At 34.1% G+C, this 27,936-nt stretch overlaps 1 protein-coding gene and 1 long non-coding RNA gene across 21 annotated transcripts in view; one reads left to right on the plus strand and one right to left on the minus strand.

Annotated features, from left to right (window-relative positions):
* The window catches only part of KCNH7 (potassium voltage-gated channel subfamily H member 7), a 508,532-nt gene that overhangs the window by 43,194 nt on the left and 437,402 nt on the right, over positions 1-27,936 (plus strand). The gene's annotated exons all lie outside the window — the stretch shown is intronic.
* LOC118154568 (uncharacterized) lies at positions 1,446-27,789 on the minus strand. 15 transcript variants are annotated; one of them, XR_013519330.1, is made up of 9 exons: positions 27,762-27,789; positions 27,647-27,671; positions 26,132-26,307; positions 25,797-25,998; positions 24,816-24,875; positions 24,546-24,638; positions 21,992-22,168; positions 20,226-20,340; positions 15,755-18,804 (listed from the first exon to the last, which is right to left on the minus strand). It is a non-coding gene; the product is annotated as an uncharacterized LOC118154568 (long non-coding RNA). The 15 variants fall into 15 exon arrangements; XR_004744626.3 differs by having other exon boundaries at positions 27,595-27,671; XR_004744622.3 differs by lacking the exon at positions 26,132-26,307 and having other exon boundaries at positions 27,595-27,671.

The raw sequence follows: 27,936 nt of genomic DNA on the forward strand, positions 1-27,936 counted from the left end.
CTGCTTCTAGGAAGGATGCTTCTACTAAGGAGAACGGGAAAGTGGTATAAATGATCTATAACTATATACAGTGTATATGGGACATGGAAGGACATAGCGACATAGCTTTCTCCCTTTGTTTTACATTCACTGAAAGCAGATAGATGTATATTTATTTAAGGATGGCTTGAACTCACATTACAAATTCTATTATTATTCTTGTCATTGTACACATTTTTCTTAATTTTATCAAGTGGAAAGAGAAAAGCAGAAATAGTCCTTTTAATATAGAAATGGGCCACTATAAACAGCATACTCAACAATTCAAAATTACAGTTTCTTAATGTTATGCACTTGATTAATTCGTATAAATTCAGGCCATATTTCTCTGAACTTTGCTGAATTACCAGCATACAATTTGGCTTGTATTTCCAGTATGGAAAATCTGCTTCAGGCTTACAGCTCTCCTAAGGGCACCCTGCAGGTTAGTGCTGCCCAGGATGCTCTGGTGTTTGGAGATCTGCACACACAACCTCATTACCCCACCTTTAGCATCTATGTCACAGATCAAGGGTTTGCAAACCATGATCCACAGGCCAAAAATAGTACAAAGAATTCTTTACTATAGTTATATTTTGTTTACAGAATTTTAAAATTTAAATACCTTTGTGTCTGTGATCTGCTATAATTCTAGTCCAATCCGTCCTTGTTTTGGCATGCAGGCCATGAGACTCGTTTATAATAATAACTTGGTTCCTGAAGATACATTAATTTTTTATCCTTATGACCACTCCTGTTTTCCACCAAGTAATGTTAGATTTTTCTGTTCAAATATGAAATGTTAATATTCTAAAAGCTATTAATAAACAGATCAGTTCTCTTAGGTGAATTGAGTATTTTCAGCAAGAATCACCAATGCAATAATCCAGAGATACTAAATACATGACTGACTTTGCTCAAACATTGTTGGTTTCACAGAGCATAGCACTGAGAAGATTTCTGAGACCAAACGCAAGTTCACAATAAGAGACTGCAGTCATTGGGTAGCCATAGGATATGAGAGATAGAGGTTGTCAAACTTCTGTAGTCCCAATAGATGAGGATTTACCATATTATGCCTTGTAACAAAGTGAGTCATGTGCTTCTTGTATTGCCCCATCATCCTTCAACCAGATTGTACTCCTGCTAGGTGGACTTGCATCTTAAATCTATGTATTCTTATGACATTTATTTCAGAGCTTCACAAATGGAAGGCTATCCACATAATTGGAACTGTGCCATATCAGAAGAGACATTTTCTGAGTCCTTTTCTGCTGTAACATTACACAGAAAGGGTTTAGAATTAAAAAAAAATAAGATTAAGCAAAAAATTGTTTTTAAAAAGCAGCAAATGATCAACAAATACGAACATCACCTATTTTATTGAAGCTACATTTCTGCAGTTGCTGGTGGATAGGAGTTGTGATTACTTGCTCATATATGCAACATGCTAATATCAGAAGATGCTCCACATAGCTGCTGTTACTAAGGAACCACTGAAAGTACCTGTCCTTTGAAATATTTCCCTGATAAGAAGTGTGTGATGATATCACATATTTTGTACTATCTAAGACAAGGTGGGTAGGTCATAACCATAGAAAAATGATATCACCTGAATTACATGAGCAAAGAATCTCTAAACTTGCTATCATTAGTTAAGTACGTAGGCGCACTAAGGTTACCTGAGGCAGATAGTTGAGCATCCCACTACATGCTCAACCCAACAGACACTGGCACCTTCAGTTTCAATGAGCAGATTTTGAAAACAGTGTCAGATGGCAGTCTTTATGTGCTGGGTTTCATCCTGACCCCTTATATGCATTATCACATTCAATCTTGTCAAGAAACCTTTCAGTTTCAGATTGCAAAAGCCATTTTACAGATAAGAAAAATGAAGTCTATAGAAACTAAATAAATTTCCCAGTGCCATGTAGTTGTTCAGTGGTACACATGAAATTCAGACACAGGCTTCTGATTACAGTGTCTACACTGTTTCTTTGTAGTCACCCATGGTGTACGTAAACAACTTTTCATTTAAACAAGATGCAAATAATGTTCGTATAAAACAAATGTATTCTAGAATTTCAACTTTCCTGTTCATTTGTTCCGTGAACCTGGTTTTTCTTATCCTCATGTTTATATTTTCAGGTGACATACTGTGGTCTTCTTTGTTTACTTTTCTGTTTCCCTTCACTTTACAGGAGCAAACTACTCAACATTAGACTGTAATTCTGTTCACAGAGGCTGTCCATGACCCTATGTTCCTAGCCTTGTTGATAGGGAGAATACAGGATGGTATTCTCTCGGAATGTAAAAATAGAATCAGTCAGAGCAAGGTGTTCACAATTATTTATTAGATTCTACAAATATGTACTAATATTTGGGGTGTGGCTCAAGATAAGATGAAGAGAATTGGTCCCTGATTTCCAGAGGTTTTCCTACATACCTCAGTATAATCAGAGAAGTCCTTGGTTTAGGAATCTGAATGCAGGGAAGACCTCCTTTATAGTTTCAACATTCTTCTCATTTCATGGGGTTGGATCTATAGATTTTCAGGACTAATGGTCACTGACTATCAAAATATGGATCCTGAAGATGGGGCTTAAGGGCTGCTAGGAGTCAATAGGGAATGCCCACAGGACAGACTTCACCATACTTTAACCAGAGAAGCTACATTTGAATTGAATGTCCTTTAAAAAGAGAGAGTCCCTGAAATGAAAAAAAAAATTGAACACCATTATAGCCTGGATTCTTCATTTGTTGCTGCCCCCTTCACTCTATACCATCCTCTCTCCCCTTTCAAACTCCCCTGAAAGTGTAAAGTCTTCCAGTTTATTTATAATAAAGTGAAATTTATTCCAGTTTATCCACCGAATTTGGTAATGATAACAAAGATTTTAATAGAAAGCAATTGTACTGCCTAATTACTGAATAATAGAACATTAAATAATTGACAATATGCAAGGCAAACCTCAATATGCAACTAATTAATGGGTCCCTCTATATCTATGAAATGAGATACCTGTCTAAGAATATAGATTTTTTAGATACTTATTCATTTTAAAGATAGTAAAAACTAAATCGTATTCTTAACTACTGACCAACTGGGCAAAATAGTTGAGTGTAATGAACAGCTTGAAATTAAAAAAATGTAGTGTAATTTCATTAGTTCTGATATGTATTTTACTCAAGGTCATTAATGAGAACTTTTAAAACTATTAAAATTGAAGGATATAAAGAAACAAAATAGATGTGTTTCTATACATATTAATAAGGTCATTTTTATGTCAAATTCTTCTGTCTTAAACTATGTTGTAGTTTGAGGTGAGCCTTTTTTGGAAGGCATTATCATATATTACTAATGGGAATACATAAATTATACAATAAAAATTGGCTCAGTAAGTCTAATAGGCAACTTGAAGTAATTCAATCAAGTAAAATTTGTCTGAGACTTTATTTTACTTTATGGGCAGTAAGAATAGGCTTAAGAGTATGATGAATGTCTTAAAGAACATATGTATAAGAAAAAAGAGAAGAAGTAAACGTTAAAAAGACAGAGGTTGTTGAATATTTGCTTAATTTATTCTGGCAGTTAATGTATAAGTACCAAGTGGCTTCTGTATAGCCACAACTCTAATAGTTTCTTCAATGTTTTAGCATCTTTTTCTAGCCTAGGACTGAGTGGAGTTGTTTTTAGGAGAAAAGTAGTGATGCCATCTGCAGCACACCTATAGCACATAGGCAAGAACAGGAAGTAGATTGTATGCTCAGTTATCAGGTATACAAGGCATCTGAGTTAGTTCCTGTCTTGTCAATGATTAACATCCTCCTCTCCCTCCCTCCTTCTCTCCCTCTTTCCTTCTCTCCCTCCCTCCTTCTCTCCCTCCCCCTTTCTTCCTTCCTTCCTTCTCCCTTCCTCTCTCTTTCTTTCTTTTCTTATTTTTCTTTCATATTTTGACTTTACTTTTAAGTTCTATCCAGTATAAACACTATTTTTTAAAGTTCTAAATATATTCTTGCAAAATTCTGAATGAGGAAGAAGTAAATTTTATTTTTCACCTTCCCTGAGGAATAACTGACAAGTAATTCTTTGCATATATTTAAGGTGTGAGATGTGATGTATTGACATAGGTAAACATTGTGAAGTAATCACCACAATCAATTAACATATCTACTACCTCACAGAGTTATCTTTTTTTTGTGGTGAGAATATTAAGTATCTACTCTTTTAGGAAATTTCAAGTACACAACACAGCACTGTCACCAGCAGTTCCATGATATACATTAGATTTCCATACAAGACAAAACAAACTCTAAGTTAAAAAATAAATAGAAAATTAAAAATAGATCTCCAGAGCTTATCTCGTCTGAATAATTGAAACTTTTTACCATTTGACTAACATCACTCCTTTCCTCCCAATCCCTGGTCCCTGGCAACCACTATTCCATTCTCTGCTTCTGTGAACTTGACTTTTTAAGATAAGGATTACATTGAATCTCTAGATAGCTTTGAATAGAATGGACATTTTAACAATATTAACCTTTCAGTCCATGAATGTGGGTATCTTTCCATTTATATGTGTTTTATAGTTTTCATTATATATTTTACCTCTTTATTAATTTATTCCTATTTTTTATGCTATTGTAAATTGGATTGATTTATTAATTTGTTTTTTAACTTTTAAGTTCAGGAGTACATGTGCAGGTTTGCTATATAAGTAAACCTGTGTCATGGGGATTTGTTGTGCAGACTGTTTCATCACCTAAGTATTAAGCCTAGTACACATTAGTTAGTTTTGCTGATCCTCTCCTTCCTCCTACCCTCCACCCTCCAATAGGTTCCCCTCTAGGTGTCCATGTGTTGCCATCATTTAGCGCTCACTTAAAAGTGAAAACACATAGTATTTGCTTTTCCGTTCCTGTGCTAATTTGCTAAGGATAATGGCCTCCAGCTTCATCAATGTCCCTGCAAAGTACATGATTTTTATGGCTGCATAGTATTCCATGATGTATGTGTACCACATTGAGTAAATAATAAAATTAAGGCAGAATTAAAAAGTTGTTCAAAACGAATGAGAACAAAGATACAACATGCCAGAATCTGAGACACAGCTAAGGGAGCATTAAGAGGGAAATTTATAGGATTAAATTCCCATATCAAACAGTTAGAGAGCTCTCAAATTAACAACCTAACAACACAACTGAAATAACTAGAGAACAAAGAGCAAACAAATCCCAAAGCTAGCAGAACACAATAAATAACCAAAATCAGAGCTGAACTGAAGGAGACTGAGACATACACACAAAGAAAACATTCAAAAAATCAACAAATCCAGGATCTGTTTTTTTTTAATAAAAAATAGACTGCTTGTTAGATTAATGAAGAAGAAAAGAGAGAAGATTCAAATAAACACAAGGGAGATCAGAAACAACAAGGGGGATATTATCACTGACTCTATAGAAATACAGACAACCATCAGAGAAGATTATGAACACCTCCATGCACATACATCAGAAAGTCTAGAAGAAATGGAAAAATTTCTGGACACACACACTTACTACAAGACTGAGCCAGGAAGAAATTGAATCCCCGAACAGAACAATAATGATCTCTGAAATTGAGTCAGTAATAAAGAGCCTACTAACCAAAAAAAGCCCAGTACCACATGGATTCACAGATAAATTCTACCAGATATATGAAGAAGAGCTGGTACTATTTCTCCTAAAACTATTCCCAAAAATTGAGGATGAGGGACTCCTCCCTAACTCATTCTATGACCCAGCATCATCCTGATACCAAAACCTGGTATAAATACAACAAAAAAGAAAACTTCAGGCCAATATCATTGATGAACATTGATACATAAATCCTCAACGAAATACTGCAAACCAAATCCAGCAGCACTTCCAAAAGCTTATCTACCACAATCAAATAGGATTTATCCCTGGGATGCAAGATTGGTTCAACATATGCAAAACAATAAATGTAATTCATCACATAAACAGAACTAAAGACAAAAACCATATGATTATCTCAATAGATGCAGAAAAGACTTTCAGTAAAATTCAGCACCTCTTCCTGTTTAAAAAAAAAAAAACTCAATAAATTAGATATTAAAGGAACATACTTCCATATAATAAGAGCCATCAGTGACAAACCCACATTCAGCATCATACTGAATAGGCAAAAACTGGAAGCATTCCCCCTGAAAACTAGCACAAGACAAGGATGCCCTCTCTCACCAATCCTATTCAACATAGTATTGGAAGTCCTGGCTAGAGCAGTCAGACAAGAGAAATAAATAAAGGACATCTAAATAGAAAGAGAAGTCAGACTATCCCTGTTTGCAGGTTACATGATCCGATATCTAGAAAACCCCATAGTCTCAGCCCAAAAGCTGAGACTAAGCAATAATAAGCTGATAAGCAACTTCAGCAAGGTCTCAGGATACAAAATCAATGTGCGAAAATCACTAGCATTCCTATACACCAACAGTCAAGCTGAGAGCCAAATCAGGAATGTAATCCCATTTACAATTGCCACAAAAAGAATAAAATACTAAGAATACAGGGAACTAGGGAGGTGAAACATCCCTACAAAGAGAACCAATAAATATTGCTCAAAGAAATTACAGGTGACACAAACAAATAGAAAAACAGTTCATGCTTACAAATACGAAGCAGCAATATTGTAAAAATGGTCACACTGCCCAAAGCGATTTATGGATTCAATGTTATTCCTATTAAAATACCATTGACATTCTTCACAGAAGTAGAAAATAATTTTAAAAATTCATATGGAACAACAACAAAAAAAAAAGCCCAAACAGACAAGGCAATCCCAAGCAAAAAGAACAAAGCTGGAGACATCATGCTACCTGACTAAGTTTCTTTCTGGATAGTTTATTGTTAGTGTATTGAAATGCAACTGATTTCTGTCTGTATGACTTTTGTATTCTGAAACTTTACTAAATTAGGTTTTAACAAATTTTGTGTATAGTCTTTAGGGTATTCTTTATATAAGACAATGTCATCTGTGAGTAGAGATGATTTAACTTCTTCCTGTCAAATTTGGATGCTTTTTATTTCTTTTCCTTGCTTCATATTTCCGGTGAAGATTTCCAGTACTATGTTGAATACCAAGTGGTGAGAATGGGCATGCTGATCTTATTTCTGGTCTTAGAGAAAAAGTTTTCAATATTTCACCATTGAGTATGATTTCAACTGTGGATTTGTCATATATGGCCTTTTTAATGTTGAGGTACATTTTTTCTATATCTATTTTGTTAAGCGTTTCATTTTGAAAGAGCTGTGAATCATGTCAAATGCTTTTTATGCATATTTTAAGATAATCATAGGATTTTTATCCTTCATTTGTGTATCACAGTTTTTAATTTGTGTATGTTGAACCATCCTTTCCTCCCAAGCTTAAATCTCACTTGCCTGTTATGAATGATCCTCGTAATATGCTGTTCAATTCGGTTTCCTGGTATTTTGCTGAGGATTTTTGCATCTATGATTATTGGGGATATTGGCTTATAATCTTTTTCTTGTAGTGTCCTTGTCAGCTTTGATATCAGGGTAGTGCTGACCTTGTAAAATGAGTTTTAAGTGTTTTCTCCTTAATTTTTTGGAAGAGTTTGAGAAGAATTTGTACTAATTCTTTTTCATGTGTTTGGTAGAATTCACCAGAGAAGCCATTAGTTTCTGCATTTTTCTTTGATGAGAGATTTGTGATTACTGCTTCAATTTTATTTCTTCTTATTATTGTTCTGTTCTAATTTTTTTTTTATGATTCGGTCTTTGTTTGTGTGTTTTTCTAGAAATGTATCCATTTCTTCTCAGCGATTTGATTTGTTGGTGATTTATCATACAAATGGTATCCTATAATTCTTTATATTTCTATGACATCAGTGATTATGCTTCCTTTTATACTTAAGATTTTATTTGAGTCATCTCTTTTATCTTAGTCTACTTAAAGGTTTGTCAATGCTGTTTATCTTCTTAAAAAACAACTCCTACTTTTATTGATCTTCTCTATTGTTTTCTACTCTTTATTTTATCTCTGTTCTAATATAGTTTATTTAATTTTTTATGTTAATGTTTGGCTTAGTTTTGTTTTGTTTATTCTAGTTCCTTAAGGTATAAAGTTAGGCTGTTTATTTGAGATCTTTATTTTTTCTTAATGTAGGCGTTCATTGCTATAAACTTTCCTCTTAGAACTGGTTTTACTATATCCAATAAGATTGATATGTTGTGCTTCCTTTTTGGTCTTAAGATATTTTTAATTTCTTCATTGATTTATTGAACGCTTAGTTTTTTTATTTCTTCTTTGTTTTGTTGAATGTTTAATTCTAGCACATTTTTTAATTTTCTAATTTTCTTCCTGTTATTGTTTTCTAATTTCATACCATTCTCATGAAAGATCCTAGACATGATTTCAACCTTCTTAAGTGTGTTAAGCCTTGTTTTGTGGTCTATATATGATCTACCCTGGATAATGTTCAATGTGTGCTTGAGAAGAACCTGCATTCTGCTGTGGTTGAATGGAATGTTTTATATGTGTTCGTTAGATTCATTTGGTGTACAGTGTTGTTCAAGTCCAGTGTTTACTTATTGATTTTCTGTCTGGATGATCTGTTCATTGTTGAAAGTGGGTTATTAAAGTCTTCTATTCTTATTGTATTGCTGTCTATTTCTCCCTCCGGTTCCATCAGTTTTCGCTTTATATACTTATGTGGTTCAGTAGATATTGTGTATCTATTACCAAATGATGATGGCCATAGTAATTTTAATAGTCTTGTCTTTTAACTTTTATATTAAAGTTGAATGTCTACCCACCACCATTACAGTATTAGAATATTCTGAATTTGATTATGTTCTTACTCTTACCATGACTTTAACATTTTTATATTGTTAGTCTGCTTTTGTTTCAACTTGAAGAAGTCACTTTAGCATTTTTGTAAGGCAACTGCAGTGATTAGCTCCCTCAGGTTTTGTTTGTTGGTAAAATATCATTTCTGAGGAAATCTTGGTAGTATTCTCAGTAGACAGTTTTTTTTATTTATTATTTATTTATTTATTTATTTATTTTGAGATGGAGTTTCGCTTTTGTTAGCCAGGCTGGAGTGCAATGGCGTGATCTCGGCTCACCACAACCTCCACCTCCTGGGTTCAGGCAATTCTCCTGCCTCAGCCACCAGGCCCAGCTATTTTGTGTGTGTGTGTGTATTTTTAGTAGGGACGGAGTTTCACCATGTTGACCAGAATGGTCTCGATCTCTCGACCTCGTGATACACCTGCCTCGACCTCCCAAAGTGCTGGGATTACAGGCTTGAGCTACCGCGCCTGACGGAGAAGTCTTATGATATTCTTATTGTGCTTCTCTTGTATGTTATAGGTTGCTTTTCTATTGCTAATTTATTATCTTCTCTTTGTCTTTGACTTTTGATAATTTGGCTATAATACATCTCAGTGAAGATCTTTTTCTCTTTGATCTATTTGGGGTGTTTTACCTTTTATTAATATAGATACTCATCTCCTTCTCGAGATTTCGACTTTTCTGTCATTTTTTCTTTAAGGAATGCCTCTGCCTATTTCTTTTTTTAGTTTACTTCTTCTTGGTCTTAAATAACACATAAATTGTTTTACTTGATGGTGTCACATAAGCCCTGTAGGCTTCCTTCCATCTTTTTCTTTATTTCTTTCTATTTGTTTCTCTGATTAGGTCATTTCAAATGACCTGCCTTTGAATTTGCTAATTCTTTCTTCTGCTTTATCAAGTCTCCTATTGAAGCACTTGAAAGAATTTTAAATCTTATCTATTGTGTTCATCGGTTCCAGAATTTTTGTTTTGTTATATGTATATATACACATATTGTTTCTGTCTCTTTGTTGAACTTTTAGTTTTGTTTTTCATTGTTCGCCTGATTTTTATTTTAGGTAGTGGTGTTCTCTTGTAGCTTATTGAGCTTCTTAAAAATTATTACAGATTCTTCTCAATTTATGATGTGGTTATGTCCTGATAAAACTATCATAAGTCAAAACTGCATTTAATATTGCAACAATTCCATTGCAAAGTCAAAAAATCATAAGTCAACCATCATAACTTAGAGACTATTTGTATTTTGAATTGTTGCCACATAGTTCCTGGATTTTCATTTATTTAGGATAGGTTATGGGTACTTTATTTTTTTTCTTTAGTGGTATCATGATTTCTTGATTATATGTGATCCTTTTTGTCTCCTCTTGACCATTTGAAGGATTCAGGTCCTCCTGTACTCTTTATATATTGTGTTGGGCAAAGAAAGCAGTTGACTAGTCAGCCTTTCCAAAGATTCTAGGTAGATAAGCTGAGGTTCTGCAGGAACTTTGCTGCTGGAGTCCTTAGGTTGCTGGCCTGGAGCCTAGGTCATGGGCCAGGAGCCTTGGTTCACTGGAGTAGGCCTGGAACTAGGATCATTGTGGGTGGTTTTGGAGCCTGTGGGTCTGTGGGTCTGGGCATGCCAGCCTAATACCAAAGTCTACTGAGGTGGACCTGGAAACTGTATATACAGCATGTGAACTGATGTTAGTTGGGTCTTGAGTCTGAGTCTGTGGAGGATGGCTTGGTGCTGGGCCAGGCCTGCTATGTTGATCCATGGGAAAGACTTGATTTTGAGTCTGTGAAACCTAGCCAGGCACTGCAGTCTACTGTGGTAGTGTTGGCACCTGAATACAGAGAGGTGGGTCTGATGTCTGTGATTATTCATGTGGAACTGGATCCAAGATCCACGAATACAAGCCTCCAGTCTAAATTCATGGGTGCTGCCTGGTGCTCCTGGTCACAGAGCTGGCCTGACACTGGGTTGGGCCTGGATCCTGGGGCTATGGGAGCCAGCCTATACCCTGAGGCCACTAAGGCTACTGTTGCACTGGAGTGAGTCTAGAGCTTGGGTTCATGGTGCCAGCCTAGAGCCCAGGACTGCAAGAGTCAGCTTGACACTAAGGTGAGCCTGGAGCCTGAGTCTGAAGAGTGGACTTGAGTTCTGGGTCTGTGGGCACTGACCTGGAGTCTGAGTCCATGGAGGATATCCTACACGTGGAGCCTAAATCCAAAGTGCCAGCCTGGAGCCTGGGACTGCCCAGGCCAGCTTGAAACTAGGGGAAGCCTACTGCTTGGGTCTCTACGGCCTAGCCTGACACCATGGTTAACTGGAGAAGGCCTGATACTGGGGTTCACTATGAAGTGATTGCCCATGTCCTTTTTCTCCTCACATGCTAAGGATGATATTGTTCTCCATCCTATGCTGCATGGTTTTTAGGGAAGGTGATGCAGGTAATATAAAACTGTCCTCCTTATCGTCTTCTATGCATCTTTTCTTGTTCTTGTGCTTCACTCAAATGGCTGTAATCTTTCACCTGCATTCCTTAGTTCTTGTGAATGTATTTTCAGGTATGGATAGCTGTTCAAATGGATATTTTCTGTGAGGGGAAACTCCTATTCTAGTATGTTGCTGATGTATTCTTCCTCTTATTTATTTTTAAATCATGCAGCTTAAAATGCTGAAAAACTTGATAGCTCCCTAAATTAACATAGGTCATGTTCAGTAAATTTAAGCATGCTGTGTTAGAAAGCAACTTACATTTAGACTTTTTTTAATTGAAGATGTAATTTAAAAATACTTTGCTTTAAATACACTGAAGCTTTTTGAAACATTTTCAAATATATTATACCAACATTTATTTAAACAGAATATATAAAAATCATATGTGTTTTAAAATTTGTTTTGTTTATAATAGAAGTAAAAGCTCAAAAGTCACATTCTCAGGTGTAATATCCGGCTTTATGACTTGCTTATTGTACGGCTTTGGACAATTGACTTACCTGTATGGATGTTCTCCTATCTGTAGAATGGGGGTAATTGTAGATACATAACGGAGTTTAAGTAAGGAGGGTTAGACATATGTCAAGCTCATGAAACAGTACCTGGCACACAGTAAGTGTTCCATGAATGTTGGCTCATGTTTCCAGTTTTAACTCAAGTTGTCAAACCATTAAAAGGGGTAGTTTATTAAATAATTGGAAAAATTAATAGTCTAATAAGAGTGGTGCATTTACAACCCAGTGTTCATTCTCAGAAGAGATGCTAGGTAGTACTGGTAATACATCTCTGGTAAGGATTAAATAATAAAATATTGGGGTCAGTATATTATTTCTATACCTAATATGACGGAGGTTGAAGGAAAGAGCACTAGTGGTCATTATGCCAGGGTCCACGCTGTAAATCAGCCAGCCACTGGGTCTGAGAAGGTGGTCAAATTATTTAACCTGTTGGAACCGCCATGTTACATAAAAGCAGCCCACAGGTTGGTCATGAAGATTAAATGAAACAATGCGATAGGGAATCATGACCATATATAAGCTCAATAAATCACTGATGACTTTGAAACAATAGTATTCAGTAGCATAAAATATTTTCATTCTTAATTTGCTGAAGACTTCCACTGCTCTTGTATAGGTGGTCTGTATTTTACAAAATCCAAATACTATATTATTAAAAAAATTTCAGATTATTGGAAGTTCTCCATAAACCAAAATTGTAAGAATTTCTGAAATTTGTTGTTTTAAAGAATATCAACATGTATTTTACTCAGACATCTAGTAATTAGCTCTTTGAACTGCAACTAGAGTAGACTCAATACATTTAGAAAGAAGAAACCCTGACATCAGGAATCACCAGAGAATAAGCAGACTCTTTTTAACATTTAAAATTGAAACATGAAGAAATATTGTGTTTAATACAGGTTTCTGATGTTCAAAGCTCAAGTATTAAAGATGGAAACTTTGTTGAGTTTTAATGACATCTTTTTGTATTCATCATCTTGGAGATGTTGTCTCTAGAGGATACTGCTAAAAGGATTGGCAAAATAAATTTAAGAGAGAATATTTAATCAGTCTAGTCTCACGTTGTCTTTCCTTCAGAGAGTGTTTGCTGAGGCATCAGACCAGCAAATATATCTCTGTCAACATCTGCTCTCATTTTCCAAATTGACAGCATTCGAAAGCAGAAGTTGGGATTAAATGTTATTCTTAAACCTTGGATCATGCTATGCAACCACATTCCGTCTGCTACAGAAAAACCTTCCTGAAAACATCTCAAAACATTGTTTTCTGAGCCAAACACGTCCTACAAAGAATATAATTTTGTTTTCCAATTTTCCAAACTTGCCAATATTTGCCAGGTTTATCAAATGTTGAAGCAAATGGATGTTTTTCTGCAAATGCACTATTTTAGGCTGTTCTAAGCAGGGGGAGTCATTAATGAGTGTCATGGGTAGGAATTTATTATCACAATTATATCTTGCACAACTGTGGAAGGAACCATGAAAGTGAAGCCAAATGATTATTATAGTTGGATCATCAGAAAAGCAATCCAGGAAACCAAGCAATTCCAGCCAAGGAAAGTTTATAAAGACTTCTGTAGGCAACTATTGCTCCTGACACATTCTTACCTTTGTGGCTCCACAGTGAAGCATTTTGTGGTGGCCCTAGCCACTGCTGAATAACAGAGTCAGTGGTCAGAAAGATGCTGGATGCATAGTGGAGAAGAGTTAAGACAGGCTATGACCCACGAGATGTCTCTGTATCTGTCCATCACAACCTCTGACTATGATGACTCTCAGAGACTAACTGCTACTCAACTATCCATTTCACCTCCTAAATCTCACACATGCTTCTCTTGTTGTCAACTTATAAAAAACAAGGAAGAAGATTTGGGGAAAACATGATTTTTAGCTTAACCAGACAAATAGTGCTTCATCCTACATGCTATTGATACCTGTTCCATGGATGGCCTTGGTGAGGATCTTTCAGAGTCTCTTTGAAGCTTTATTGTCAGAATAATGGAACAGAAACATACTCAGAATCATTGCTTTTCTTGATACTCAGATGTTGTCTCTTCTTCATTAAATCTCTCCAGTGACTCTGTTTCTATCCTCATTATTAAAGCCAAAATTCTTATAATGACCCACAAGGTTTGAAGGTTGGACCCTTTATTTGGTCTCTAATCCTGTCTCCCAACCTTTTCTGTCTCATTCCCTCAGCTCTAACCACACTAGCCTTCTCATTGTTCCTTGAAAATGTCAGACATGCTCTGCTGTAGTGCCTGTGCACTTGCTCTTCCTGGAATGCCTTTCTCTAAAATAGCCACATGACTCATTTCATCACCTTTTTCTGGTCTTTCTTCAAATGTCGACTTCTCAGAAAAGCCTTTCATGAAAATTTTATTTAAAACTGTGCCCCTTACTTCCTCTTCAACCTTCATGGTTTTTTTTCCATTGTCCTTTTCATTATCTACCTACAATATAGCACATATGTATTTTGTGTTCTATCTTTTCTTGCATACTCGAACATAAGTACAGTAAGGGCAAGGATTTCATCTGTTTTGTTTACTGCAATGTGTGGCACATGAGGGTGGACCAAAGCCAGTAGTGTTTCAAGTATTTGTTGAATGTATTTTATAAAATAGAGTCACAAAATGGTTTGATCTATTTGTAAGAATCATGCATGGGTTTTGTGTCATAAATGCAAGACCTAATCTGAAATGCCATATTTCAAAATTAATAACACTAGAAAAACCTAAATTTCAGTCAGTTTTTCACTCTTATTTTCATCTCACTAATGAGGAGACCTGCAACGTGAGGAAATATTCATTATATTTGTCTAGCTTCATAATTTCTTTCATTCATGGTGTTGAAATAGCTAATCACTAAGGCAAATTTTCTCAGCCATTTTGAGCAATGTGTTCTCCAGCTGAAGGCTTGAATTAGTCATTTTCTAACTGACCCCTGAAATGTTAAGGGTGGAGCTTAGTGACTTAAGGAAAGGATAGTCCAAAACCGTATCTAGATTAAATTGCTGATTCCTTACATGTCAGTATGTAGACACTAATCTTTAAGTACCCCATGCTGAGAAAAGTAGAATATATGTAATGAAATTCTAAAACACCTTTGCTTACTATATCACTGCTCTCTCCCATTACTACTTCCATGTTCTTTTCCACTTTCAGTCTAATTTTCGTCTTCCTCATTCTTTTCCACTAAGTGTCTTTGTTCTCATTCTCTTAGATTAGCAGAATATGCATAAAGTAGAAAGCCAATAAATAGGGATTTAGTTGATAAACTTAGAAATTTAATAAATATGTAAATTAATGTAAATAAACAAAGTTAATTAAGTCTCTGGCCTTATTGCTTACTGCAGCCTGACATTGTAAATTCTTTTTATTTCTCTTAGTTTCATCCATTAAACTAAATAAAAAAATTAATAATAATAGATGCTATCAAATTAGGCATTTATTACGGTGAGATGAGCTAATACACACAAAACATCTAGCACAATGCTGAAGATATAATATACACTAAATTCATGTTATTGCCAATATTATTGTTTATAAATGTGAATGTACACCTGATATATAATACTTCAAATGTCTTATTCTCAGTTTCCTCGGGAATATAATAATAATAATAATTAATAATAATAATAATAATAAACTAGAGTATCTTTAATCATCACATCAGCTATAAAATTCTGAGTTTATAATATATAGATGGGTGTATATTACACCTGATATATAATACTTCCAATGTCTGGTTCTTAGTTTCCTCAGAAATATAATTTTAAAAAGTAGAGTATCCTTAATCTCCACATCAGCTATAAAATTCTGAGTCTATAATATATAGATTGGGTGTGTAAATGACCATATTTGGATACATAAAATAGGAAATAATCTCTATTGAATTACCCTATAAATTAATTAATGATGGTAATTTAACATAATACATCACTTTACCAGTTTATTGCAGTCTTTTTATGTGACTAACAGCTGTTCTAACCTTAAAAGGGATCAAATCATATTAATTTTAAACAGTACACTTTTCAAATTGAGTAATTTTTGTATAAATAACTAGTCAAAATAATGTCTACTACAAGAAATCTCTTAAGTACATTCTGTTCCAAAGATTTTGAGTCAATTGTTTGAAACTCTAACATATTTTACATGTAGCTAACTTTACAAAAGTTTAGGCATGGGGGCTGTGTGTCTCCATGCTTAAGAAAAAATTAGTTCAATAAGGAAAATATAAGAGGGTAAATAAAATAATTTTGCAGAGTCCAAAAGTTGTGTTTGGACATTGTCACAAAACTTAGGGCACTGGGTTGTAATCTTTCATACTATTTTCTGCCCTTACCCTTAGAACTCAACGATTCTGTTTCTAGATATTGATTGCACAGCTACCCTAGTGTTGACTGGCACAGTGTTATTTAGTGCATCATTTTCTGTAGTACCAGTAAATGATAGTGCATCATTTTTTGCGGTAGTAGTAAATGATTAGGAAAAAATCCCTACAAATGCTTCAGTATAGAATCTGTTGCATAAGTGATGGCACAGCCATGCAGTAAAATATAATGCAGCCCTTAAAAAGAATGAGATAACCCTCTGTGTACCTATCTGAAAACATCACTAAGACACATCATCATGGAAATGAAAGGAGATGCAGAAAGGTTTGAGTAATAGGCTACAGTTTTTTTGTGGAGGAAAATAATATTTCTATACATGTGTCTGTGGATTACTACTGACTCTGTCATCTTTAAGGAAGAGAATTACTTTACTGCCAACAAGGAAGAGAGACAGGAAAAATTTTGCTGTACTTTATCAAATTCATAATTCATAAGTAAATATTTAACTTTGTGTTTTCCACCTCATTGTATCCATTTGTACCACTAGTGTTCTTGATGTACCAGTCAATCATGCATCAGAAAGTTTTTGTTCAAACTCAATTGCAACAGAGTGAAGGAGAAAACAGACATGTACCTTGAGGAAGTAGAGGCAATTGAGAGGGGGAAGAGTAAGAGGATTTAAAAGGCTGTCTGAACACATGCGAGAAAGAGATTAATTAAAGCAAGATAATTACTGTGTCTAGTAATTATGTACAATGACAGTGAGTTGAGCAAAATTATTCTGAGAGGGAAGAGACGGTGCGAGAAGATGGTTGGCTTAGACAGTTTTCTACCACCAGGTGGCGTTATCAACCCAAGACCGTTTGGATGTTATTATAAGGGGGCTAGCAGAGGGAGGGTAAAAATAAAATGGCTTTTTGATTAAAAAGTAGAAAGAAGTTTGTGAGCAACAGTTCAGAAGTTATAGCAAGAGTACATATAATAACTCTGCTCTTACAGGACTGTATAAAAGTATAATATTGTGTGTACATGTATAAAATGTCTCAAATTTTTTCAGTCTTGCTTAAATGCTGTTGTTTTTCTTAAGGTGAAGCTTGCCTACAACTTTTGGAAAACATACTTTTTGCCATAAATTTTGCCAATTACTAAATAAAATTAAGCTGGAAAGTAAAATAGTTGATATAAGTAATTAAAATGACAATAAAGTTTTTTTTCCACTAAAAGTTGGTTTGAATGACCTAGGAAGAGAAATCCCTCAAAAAGAGAGAGAGAAAAAAATTGGTTTATCTCCACTAAAGTGTGCAGACTCAATAGGTCAATAATTTACCAAGTAGTAAATGTGTATGACTCAATGAATAAAGTTACTGTAAGTAGACATAGGTCAGTTCTATTTCAGAAAATCTTGCTAGGCTGTGATATGTGATAGCATGTACATTAGTTTAAAATGCAAATATCTACAATATCAATTTCACGATGAGGTAATATGAATCACAATCACACCCATTTACTCTCTATCAACCTTTTTCACATGATTTAATAATTTTAAAAGAAGTATTACAAATCACATTATAAAATATATCTTTTGATATTTATTGCATATAGGAAAGAACCTTATGAGATTATTTATTCAAGATCATTCACTGCTTACCTACCATGTGCCAGGTTCTGTGCATTTACTGATAATAAAATCAAGAAAAATGTACATAGTCCTGCCCCTCAGAGTGTAGTGTAATGAGAAAATAAAGGATTTGGATTTAGACTTGTCTGGTATACCAAGATGCTGCTCATAGATTGCATTACTTGACAATTGAATAAGCATCTCTAATTCTCCATTTATTCAAAATATATTTAAGGAGAATCTTCCATATGCCTACTACAGTTTAAGATATTAGACAAACAGGTATGAATAAAACAGGTAAAAATCCTTGACCTTACAAGATTTACATATCAGTTTCTTTATCAGATAAATCACATGATATCAATTTCATTGTAATAAAGATTAAATGAAAAATTATGTATATAGAGTACCGAGATTAGTTCTAAAAAACAAATTGCTTCCAATAAAAAGAAATTCTGATTTTCCTTTGATTTATGGCTCTTTAGATAATTTTTTCTACAAAGCCTCATTTTGTGAGAAAGAAGGATCTCTGTTTTTCCCATCTTTGTATTCAAAATAGAAACTTAAAGTTTATCGAATTGCTATTATTTGGAGAATCATTTGTTTACATAACACATGCCAAAAAGGGTCATCATTTTAGACAAAGTTAGTCTTTTTTCAAAAACAAATGACAATAACCAGTTTTAGAAATTATGTAAAATCTGCCTCAAGTTATTATATGCAATATGATAGTGCAATTACTGTTTATTCAATTCATATCACTAGTTTACCTGTTTCACAAGGGACCAAATAAAGTACACAGTACTCTCTCACTTATGGCATAGTCAGAGTCATGCATTTTAATCTTGGTTGAAATCTTGGTCTTGTTACTAGCCATGAGGCTGCTGGTAAGTGCTTCACTTGGTGAGTCTTTCTGTTTTCTTCTTTGTGTAATGAGGATGATGCAAACCTCACAAAGTTATTAGAAAAATAAAATGAGACACTGTAATACAGTCAGTTTATGTAAAGCACTTAGGATAGTGCTTGGCCTACATAAGAGATGCTCAACATGTATTAGTCTCCTCAACTTTAATATTTACTCTTACACTTGTACTATCATAAGTAGAAAGTACAGTCAGCATTCTGTATCCATGGGTTCTGCATCCATGGATTCATCCAACTACAGATCAAAAATATTGACATAAGGAATGGTTGTGTTCACATTAAACATGTTATGGACTTTTTGTTCTTGTCATCATTCCCTAAACAATACCATATAACAACTATTGACATGGCATTTACACAGTATTTGGTATTGTAAGTAATATAGTGATGATTTAAAGTAAACAGCAAGATGTACATACGTTATGTGCAAATACTATGCCATTTAAATAAAGAACGTGAGCATGCTTAGATTTTGGTATCTGTGGGGTTTCTGGAACCAATCTTCCACAGATAGTGAGTGATGTCTGTACTATACTGGTGGTATTTGTTAAACAAACAGAAGAATAATGCTATGGAGTCCAGGAAACCCTTTAGGAGTTTTAGAACACCTCTCTCAGAGTTTCTATTGATGTTAAATCACAGCCTTTATGTACTAGTCAGAGATAGTGGGTGGGCACTGAACTCCAAGTACCAACTCTAGTAACAGAAGACTGAGAACAAGGAAAGAGTGAAGAAGAAATAAAAGTTGTTAGAAGACTTATATAAAACTCTTATAGACTAAGACTGGTCTCATGACCAATCTCTACCCAAGCCAGAAAGTTACTTCATGTTCATCTTCTCTACACTACTTCAATTAAAGTTCCTTGGGAAATAGAAGCAGAAATACACCTAATGCCTCAGGTAAAAATCAGTGGGATCAGAGCAGATATGATGAAGATATGAGAGTAAATTCTATTGCCTTTTAATATTATGGGATGACGTACGGCAAGGTCCCCTGGAGAGGAAATTAGGAATCATAAAGTCCTAGGCTGAGCTATTCTCTTTTTTAGAGTCTACGTGGTCTGAAGCTTTTTCCTCTCTTCTCTCTCCCAATGCATATCCTTAATAGCTCCCCTCTCTCCTTTCTCTCCTCTTTCTTTCTCTTTTCCTCTCCCTTCCCTTTATTTCTCCTCTGTATATCTCTCTCCCTTCTCTCTCCCAATGCATATCCTTAATAGCTCTCCTCTCTCGTCCTCTCTCCTCTCTTTCTGTCTCTACCAGCATTTTTTGACTTACACTTGGCCTAAAATACAGTCTTCAAATCAATATATCTTTTCAGCTGAACGCCCAAAGATAACCAATTCAGTCTTGGACTATTTTAATTACACTTCTCAGAGAGAAACTGATTTGATTGGCCTCCCTGGGCTTAAAGATGAGCACATAGGGTTGTGTACATGTAATACTTACATGAAGCCTCCCCTCCAGAGGTTACAGGTAGAGCATGTTCACTAGAAAGAAATCATTTATATTCCTACCACCATGCAAGAGATCTGGAATGTAGCATGTGCTCGATAAATGCCTGCTAAATAAATGAGATAACAGTAAATTCATGGCTTATTTTTGTAAATGTATAGCTTTCTTCATACTTTACTAGCTTTACTAAAAAATGACAGCCAATATATGTGGTGTGCTTATGAGCCAGAGATTGTTTGATAAATATTCCCTGTATTCACTTTGTAATCCACACAATATTCTTATGAGAAAATCAGGCATGGATTGCCTAAGTAACTTGCCCAAGTTTACAGAACTAGTAAAGAGCAGAGTCAAGAATGTGCCTAGGCACTTTGACTTTAGCATCCACACTGTTAACTTCTATGCTGAATCCACTCTCCACATGCACTTTATTCTAGACAATATAAAGCAAGTCTATATTCACTTATACCACTACTGACATTTTAGCATTTTGTAGTAGTGATTTTTAAAAACAAGGGAACGAAATTGTATAGCAGCGACTTAATGGACACCAAGGAATTTAAAGAGTTTTCTGGTATACAATGCATATGAATGCCTAAAGAGTGTAATCATCTTGGCCCTAAAACTCTGTTCGCTTTTTTCCCTTTTCTTTGCATTCTCTGGTTATATATCTCTACATTCTTTCCTTTTATAATCAGTTTCTTTTTTACTTTGATTATTTATTTTATCCATATCCATTTGTCTCTCAAATATGATGGCTACTCTTTCAAAAGCATCATTTACACCCTATTTCTGTTCTGGAGCCCCAAGCCACAATTCATCAGTGCCTCCTCAAAGGGTAACATGTGAGTAGAAAGAAAAGCATGGTAGACAATAAGAGGAGTGTCTTTTGTGCGACAAAGAACAAGTCACAATGGCAATGTAATTTCTAAAATTCAAATACTTTATATATAATACAAAGAAAATGAAATGAAAAGTACAATATAGTTCAAATTAAAACTAGACTCATTGTTAATCAAAGAAATGCAGACTAACAAAATCAGATACTTTTTTTTACTAAACTAGTTTATTTTTCTGAAAGATAATATTTCCTGATATAGAGAAGGCATACAGTAGGACTGTAGTATATTTCTAGCAAACAATATGATTATATGTACTAAGAAAGCCTTCAAATGTTCATTCACTCCACTTTCAAAAATTATATTCAAAGAAAATTATCTCAAGGATCTCATAAATTTGTTTAAAATACTGCTCCTCAATGTTCTATTTATACATATTTAAGCCTTATAATTTAAATGATTAATAATGAGACAATATTAAATTACAAATTGTACATGTGAATATTGTGCTATTAAAATGTCTACAGAAAATTAATATTATTAATTGCCCTTGAAGTGATGCCTATGAAATTATTCCAAGAAATAAATTATGGATGCATACACATTCATAAACAAAAGCAGACTCAAAAGAAAGACACCAAGTTATTACAATCATTATTTCAGAGTGGTAGAATGATACATTACTTTTCTTTTTTAAAAAAAATTTTATGTTCAAAATTTTCTGTGATAAAAAGTTTGTTTTGAGGGTAGTATTCTTCCACTGAGTTTGTAGTTAAAGGAATTTCTTTACTGTTTGACTTCTTACCACACATAAGCCCAGAGAGTCCATATGCCAGTTTATCTTGAGAACAGGCTTGCTCTTGGTACATTTGACCCAAAATCTTATGGCTCTAACTTAGAAGAAACCTGCAGTGACCTTACCTCCACCCAGGATAAGAGTTGTAAAATAGGATCAAATACCACCATTCTGATAATCCCACTCTCAGAATAAAATTCTTGGCATAGGCAGCACAGAGATGAATGTTTCCATCGAATTTCTTCTTTCTCTCCCTTCCTTGTTGAGGATATAAGATCTCTCCACTTCTGACCCATCTTTTGCTAATCATTGTTAAAGCAAGTATAAAATAAATGAGGGAAAGAAAATAAAAAGTTTAAACAGTACAAGTTTAAGTGACTCAAGCTTAAAATAAGCTTAAAGTGAAAATAATAAGAATATATTTAAAATAACATTTATAATAAAGACATTAAAGTAAGTATAGAAAGTTTCTTTTCCTGATCTGAAAGGCTTTATATTAATTTTCTTAGATTTGTATTTCATGGTATATCCTCGAACTTACTCAAAAAAAAAAAAAGAAATCACTAAACTGACATTGGAGCTCTGAAGTTCAATTAAAATAGCACCTCAAGTTATTTTAACAGTAATTTTATTACCAGAAAAAAAATTCATAAAATATAAAGTTTGAGTGTTGAAACTAAATTGTCACAGTTGGTGAAAGCAGTGATAAAAATACTTTTATGTGTTTATAAATTTAATAGAAAGACAATCCCCTGCTTATCATATCATTTTATTTTTATTTAAAACAGAATGAATAATAATAAGGCTGTAAACATTTATGAAATACTAGTATTCCTTAGAAGTGTTTTATCCTAAGTACTGTTTTGTGATAACAATGGTTATGATAACCTAAAGTTTAATTCCAGTTACAAAATGAAAAGTTATTTCATATGTTTTGAAAACGTTGAGTTCTACACATTTTTGCTTTTGTTTTTTGCTTCTGTGGGTTTTTATTTGTTTTTGTTTCTTGGTGTGCTTTTTGTTTCATTTTGTGAGTCATAAGTTAACGCTATTTTTATTTGCTCTTCTTTCATTGTTATTTGCTGACACCTTTAGTTCAAGTTGGCAAGATAAGACATAAGTTTCTTGTTTTTATTATTTGACATAGTCTCACTCTGTTGTACAAGAGGCTGGAGTGCAGCAGCGTGATCTTGGCTCACTGCAACCTCTGTCTCCTGGGTTCAAGCGATTCTCATGCCCTAGCCTTTCAAGTAGTTAGGACTGCAGATGCATGCCATCATGCCTGGCTAATTTTTGTATTTTTAGTAGAGACAGGATTTCACCATATTGGCCAGGCTGGTCTCAAACTTCTGACCTCAAGTTATTCCCCCGCCTTGGCCTCCCAAAGTGCTAGAATTACATGGGTGACCTACCACACTTAGATTCTATTTCTTTGACATTGGAGGACAGATTATGTCTATCATTTGACAGTTGCAAATTACCTTGTTTAAGGAAATACAGCCATGTTTTACTCTAGGAAGAATTCTGACATGGTATAAAAATTAAACAAGTACAGGTCTACAAAATGTATTTAAAGGCCACCGTCATGATTGAGCTGAACTTAACACTTGAGGTGAAACTTTGCAAGAGTTGGGTACTTGGGAAAAGATAGGAGCAAAGCTTCAAGGAGAGAGATTAGGTTAGCCATGTATAGGATTTTTCCTGTTTATGGAAAAAGTAGAAACTAGTCTGTTTTGCTTTTCTTCTCTGAGTTATATATGTCTATTTTCTCCACTGTACAAGATTCTCAAAACATTGTATGAGAATCTTACAGGGATAATATTATATTTACATTAAATGAATGGTTAATGCATTGAATTTGTTGAAGTGGGAGAAAGAAAAAGGAAGCAAAATGCTGGAGATGTAAAAGCTAAAGTTATATTTACTTTAACTGTGTTCCTAATTGGCTTCCACTACTGATTCTGTGTGTTCAAATGGGGCTTTCAGTATCTTAAGTTTAAAATAGATTGATGTGTTTCCAAATATATCTGAGCTGGCTGATCTAGTGGTCACTTGACTTTAACACTTGTGGCCAATGAAAAAAGGGAGAAAATGGAAGACATTCAATACTCTAAGATAATAAAATGCACAATACTGAATTAATTGGAGCAAAAAAAATGTTTAATTTACAATTATTGTCTTGGGGATTGAATGTGATAATATGTTGTTTATTTAGAAATGATTTAGATACAAGAACCTGAAAACTATTTACTAATACATATACAATAGGGATATATTTTAGAGGGTACAGAGAAATTCCTTGAATAATAATAATAATAAAAGTATAGCTTAATTCATTAAAAAAATGGGAAGTCTGGCTGGGTGCAGTGTCTCACGCCTGTAATCCTTGCACTTTGGGAGGCTGAGGTGGGCAGATTGCCCAAGCTCAGGGATTTCAGACCAGCCTGGGCAACAGGATGAAACCTCATTTCTTCTAAAATACAAAAAATTAGTGGGCATGGCCATGGGCACCTGTAGCCTCAGCCAGTCGGAGGCTGAGGCAGGAGAATCACTTAAACCTGGAAGGCTGAGGTTGCAGTGAGCCAAGATCACACTACTGCACTCCAGCCTGGTCGACAGAGCAAGACTCTGTTTCCAAAAAAAAAAGAAAAGAAAAAAAAAAAGGAAAGTCTACATTACTCTCTTTCTCTCCTTCTCTCTCCCTGGGATCTTGTGGTCTGTCATCAACTCATTTCTCTTAATGCCTGTGCCATTCTTTATGATGTTTTTGGTCTAGAATAACAGAAAATCTAACTTCAATAGGCTTATATAACATGAGATTAATCAGACTGTATAACAAAATATTTGGAGGTAGAACAGATTGAGCAGTGGTAGTTCAACAAATCAACGATGGCATGATGGATCCAGGTTCTTATCTTTACGCTTTTTTACCTTAGCCTGTAGGCTTACCTGTTAAGCTGGTGATTTCAATGGCTTTCAGATAAATACCTCAGTCTCAGGAATCATTGTCTTGAGAAAGAAAAAGGGATAGTGTTGTTTCATGCACATTTCTTTTTAAGAGCACAGACTATCCATTAGGTGTACTCTAGCAATAATTTAATCTGTGAACTACATAGCATTATAACAATAATTTAAAATTATTTCTGAAGATTTCAAATAGTGCTAGATGTAAAAGTATGAGATCAGATAAAAGGCTAGGAAAAAAGTCTAACTTTCACTCTGAGACTTTATTGATAGATCAAAAAGTTATAAGCATTCATATGTAAGTTGCTTAAATTCATAAAAATTTTATTCATTTGAAATAATTTTTATATTTGTTTATTATAATAGCTGTTATAGTAATTCTAAATTAAATATATCCAAAAATCTAGTAGAAACAATAAAAAATGTATAAAAATAAGAATGATGCAAATCCAAAAGTAAATTTCAGCAGAAGGAGCAAGCAGGTCTACCTTAACACAGAGGGAAGAAACTGAGGAAAGCTTCATGGCTTAAGTGATATTTGACCTCTAGAAGTTGTGATAGAGGAAAGCTACTCAAGTGAGGGAAACAGAATAAGTATAGACTCACAAAAGCCAAGTTGCAAATACATGAATAATGTTACAGAATCATGAGAAATTTCATTTTATAAGAGTGATGAACATAGCAATAACATGTAGACTGGATCTTGATCATGAAATGCCCTGAGAGTCAAACTAAGAAGTTTTTAGCTGTGCAGTTAGAAGCCAGAAACCATAAAGGGAGTCAGTAATGTACTTCAGATAAAGGAAATGATCTGCAGAATGTTGGGGAAATTGGAGATCTGTAGACACTACATTAGTCTAAGCAAGAATGTGTGGTTATCTCAACCAGAGTTGAATGAGAATGAAAATGAGAGCTCAAATCCATGAGATAGCACCATGTTGTAGAGGTATAAAATGTAACCATTACCTGGGTAGGAGAAAAGGCAACTCCAAGATTTTTGGACCGGACCTTAGAAACTAGAAGAAAGGTAATGCCTTTATCAAAAGTATGACAGTGAGGAGAAATTTTTTTAGGAAGATGTGATGAATTGTTCAGATTTGGATCCGGTGCAATTGAGTTAACTAATAGGACATTAGTTGCAAATATTTAGGAAATTCAGGTCTGGAGCCTGGAAGAAAATTCAAGAGTATATTTAGAAATACAGATATCATCAATTCATAATACTTATAATACACAAGAACATAAGAGGAAGAGAAGAGATAAAAATAAAAAGGATTCATGAGATGAAAAACAAAACTTACTATGTCTTCCTAATGTATATTATTCCAACAGAATCATACAATAGTCACAGTTTTAGCATGAATTTCTGTCATCTTAATTGATTCTCTCAAAGCCATAAAAGTTGTTAGTATCATTGTTTTACAGTTTGTGAAATGAATGGTCAAACAGATTAGACATTTTCCCCAAAGCATACGATCTGAAAGCAGAGATATTGGAATACTTGTCTTTGGACTGTAAATCTCACCTTTAATAGTTTATAATTAACTGAAATAAATATAAATATAAAACATTTTTATTTAAAAATATTATTTAAATAAGCAAAATAAATATGTATGTATATTATATCCAAGAATAGTGTTCAGGAACTCTGTATCTTAATTAAATAATTTAAACATCTCTAATGTTTTCTAGATTCCTTTCAACTTTGAATCATCAAAATAAGTTCATTCAGGTTTTATAAAGTAGAGGGATAAAATTAGTGGATTGTTGTGAGAATTATTAGGCAAATAAGTAATCAAATTGTCATATACTCAAGTCTTAAGGTGTAGCACCTGTTAATAGCTGTAGTTGCCAAATTAAACCAGTCAATTGTTTCATTAATGTTATTAAAAATTTAAAGTTTAAAAGCTCTTAGTTGAACAAATAGTGAATAAATTTAAATTTTAAATAATGAGCATTGCTTTGCTTTTATATTGTACTTTTCCAGAATCCCAAAGGGTTAAAAACATGATAATACAACTATGTTCAAGATTAATTTGTTTATAAGGACAGCTGTGCCTTCTGATTTGCTTATTTGCATCCTGTTTGTGTGTTTACAGAATACGACTGTTCAACCTGCAGATGCCGTTTTTAATGTTTTTCTTCAATGCTTTTAACCCCTTGAGTTTCTATTTTATTCCAGGTTATCTATCTATCATCTATAGGCATATATGCATGTATTTTATAACATAATATACATATGTATAAATAATAATTATAAACTACATATAAAATATGTATATACATAAATTATAGTATATACAATTCAGTTGGTAGGCTGTCTGTTCTTGAAAAAAATCTATATTTTTCTCTACCTTTTCCTTGGAGATGGCCTTTCTTTAGTATGGTCTGTAGAAGACTGTTATAAGCTGGTTGCAATAGCATTATGTGGGCAAGAAGACTGAAAATTCAGTGAATGTTATTAGTTTATGAATATTCATTAAATTTGTTTGTATGCAGAAATTCAACTTTGTAAATGGTTGCAGCCAAAAAAAGCTCTAATTAGAGGAATTAATTAGTATTTGGAAAGGTATACAGGGATTTGTGGGCATTTTGAAGAGATGTTTTTTCTCCTGTTGAGAAAAATACCTCCTAGGGAGCTTGCAGTACAATTTGTGAGCATTATCAGGTAGAAATAAAATGGAGTGTTTCAAGTTTTAAGGCCACAAGAGAGTGGAGGTGTGTTGCTCAAGCTAGCACAATGTTTTTGTAGATCATAGCATACCTTGTTCTTTTCCTGTTGGAATTCATAACTTTTAAAAGATCTTGTTACTCACCAATCTTCAGAAGCTACATTTAGCCCTACAATAAAGTTAAACCCAGTTGAACAAGAATAATCTGACAATGGAAATGATTTTCTGTGGTAGAGTGGTGCTTCTTTGTCTTTGTTACCTCCATAATATCCCTGCTACCAGACACTGAAAGGAAGCAGCTATTCTGAATATGTACAAACAAAAGAAGCTGTTACTACAGCAACCATAGAACCCTGTGGAAAACTCTCCCTTTAATACTAGCCAGTCTCTCCTCTTTACCCCTCCTTCTTTTCCATTCCTGCACCAGCACAGAC

The sequence above is a fragment of the Callithrix jacchus genome, chromosome 6 (genome assembly GCF_049354715.1).
Source record: "Callithrix jacchus isolate 240 chromosome 6, calJac240_pri, whole genome shotgun sequence".
NCBI classification, from domain to species: domain Eukaryota; kingdom Metazoa; phylum Chordata; class Mammalia; order Primates; family Cebidae; genus Callithrix; species Callithrix jacchus.